Source organism: Paraphaeosphaeria sporulosa, assembly GCF_001642045.1.
Source record: "Paraphaeosphaeria sporulosa strain AP3s5-JAC2a unplaced genomic scaffold CC84scaffold_17, whole genome shotgun sequence".
Lineage (NCBI taxonomy): Eukaryota > Fungi > Ascomycota > Dothideomycetes > Pleosporales > Didymosphaeriaceae > Paraphaeosphaeria > Paraphaeosphaeria sporulosa.
Genome location: NW_017253376.1, coordinates 202,588 through 205,151, shown reverse-complemented (window position 1 = coordinate 205,151; position 2,564 = coordinate 202,588).

Sequence of the window (2,564 nt, the reverse complement as noted above, 5' to 3'; positions counted from 1 at the left end):
AACTATTACTCTAGTAACTATAAAAACTACGCCATAGGTAGCCACCTTTATGGTAGGTACTATAAGGTCTAGCTATAGGCAATAGTATTTACTTTACGCTAGGATTAATAGTGAAAGGATAACTTAATGGCATTAAATAAATAATACTTAACTTCCCTAAAGCCGGTATACGGCACGGGGTATACGTAGCCAACTTACTTAGCACACTAGGACTCTATTAGGCCTTAGCACCATATGCCACAACACTATAACAAACTTCGCGATCTACTCGTTATATAGGGGGTACTAAGCTAGCGCATGGGGTTCCGAGACACCCGGGGATATGAGACACCGCGCAGAAATCCTCCACCCTTCAAACAATCGCGATATCTCCACATCCACCCTGCCAAAATGGCCAACCGTGAGGCTGCATTTCAAGCAGCTATTAGTGATCTTAATGCTGGCGTTTTTCCTAGTCAACGAGCTGCTGCAAAGGCATACAACATCCCCCTAGCCACGCTCTCTAGGCGCGTACGCGGTTCACAAAACTGGCAAAACAGCCACATACACCAGCAACGATTGACTCCATAACAAGAGGACTTTCTCGTACAATGGATACTTGAAGAGGACGCGCGCGGGTTTCCTCCTTCTCACGCTCGTACACGAGAAATGGCGAATCGAATCCTTAGGATGAACGGCGACCACGCGTTAGTGGGTAAACACTGGATATCCTACTTTATTAAACGCAACCCACGCGTTGCCTCTATGATAGGTAGAAAGATTGAGGCTGCAAGAGCTGAGGGAGCAACTTAGGAGGCAATACGCGAGTTTCTTCAGCTCTATAAGCAGCTCCGTGTTAAGCTGGGTATACACAATGAGGATACATGGAATATGGATGAGACTAGGAAGGCCCTAGGTGTATGTGCAAACACTAGAGTACTCACAGGAAGTCAGAAAAAGAAGGCTTACTATCAGTCTCTAGAGAATTACGAGTGGGCGTTGATAATTGAGTGTATTTTAGCAATAGGCAAGAAGCTAAGGCCTACAGTTATTTTTAAAGGCAAAAACCTATAGAGCACCTAGTTTCCATTAATAATACCCGACTGGCTATACGCAACATCAGAGAATGGCTAGACATCTAATGTGATTGGTACTAAGTGGTTACAACGCATATTCCTACCAGATACTACGCCCTCAGAGGATCGCTGGAGGATACTGATTTTGGATGGCCACGGCAGCCATATTAACCTAGAGTTCCTGTGGATCTGCAAGCAGAATAAAGTCAGGCTTTTATTTCTCCCTACTCACTCATCTCACGTTCTACAGCCCCTAGATCTCTCTATTTTCTTAGTAGTGAAGCGATTCTATCGCTAGTAGATCCAGGAGTTATCACACCTTAATAATACCGCCCCAGTTAGAAAGGAACGCTTTATTACTACCTACCATATCGCTAGAGAGGGCGTAATCACTAAGAGAGTTATTCGCGCTGGATAGGCTACTACAGGTATCTGCCCGTTGAATATTGAGCGGGTAGTCAACTCATCTCAAGTTGCTTAAAGGGCTACCACTCCACCTCGCCAGGATCAAGCTTATCTCGCTGAGAGCTATCTATCTACCCCTTACGGCCCCCGTCAGCTTTTTATAGCCCAGCGAGCGCTTCACAGAGAGCAGAGTATCAGCCAAAAGGCTCATCAGCTCTTTGAGAAAGCAGGCAAGGCAATTGCAATAGCAAATACACGCTTAGCAGCGCTAGAAGCAGAGAATAAAAGATTACAGAGTCAAATTAAGGCTCTTAAGCCTCTGCAGCCACGAAAGAAAGTTCGTATAGATCTAAATCAACGCTTTGCTAGTATAGATCAAATTATGATAGCAAAGCAGGCATCTGCCCTTCTAGAGCAACAAAACAGTAGTCCTGATAAAGAAAAAGAGGCAGAAAAGCTAGCAGCAGAAGTAGCAGCCAAAACCCTACAATCTATATGTAGTGAGTGGCAATTGTAGTTATGCTGAATCAATTATCGCGATTTTTTGAGGGGTGAAGGATTTCTGCGCGGTGTCTCATATCCCCGGGTGTCTCAGAACCCCATGCGCTAGCTTATTATAGTATCTCTAGTATCTATAATACCTTAGCTACGCCGTTACTAAGTACCTATATACGTGCCTCCTCTTCCCCCTTATCTTCTACCTACTCGACGCATAGCTTACTTCTTACCTATCCTCTTATATTATACCTAAGCATGTACGTAGTAGCTTATTAATTAAGCTTCGTCTGAGTTCCAATTCTATAAGTCATAGCCTCTCGTGATATATATTAGATATAAGGGCGTGTACTAAGTATCTTACTATTATTAGATAAGGGCCTATGAAGTTGCCTTAGTACGGACAGTACTCCGGGCAGGTGGTAGGGATAGCTGGCCATCCGCCCTTGCTAGACACCTAGCCCCAAAGCAAGGGATAGTTAATAGGAACCTAATAAAAGCTGGCAGAACACACGTATATAATAATAATTAATCTATCCATCTCATCTCTAGATCACCAACATCCATCAAATCACTATATAAATCTAACAATTAAGAGTCTTACTACCT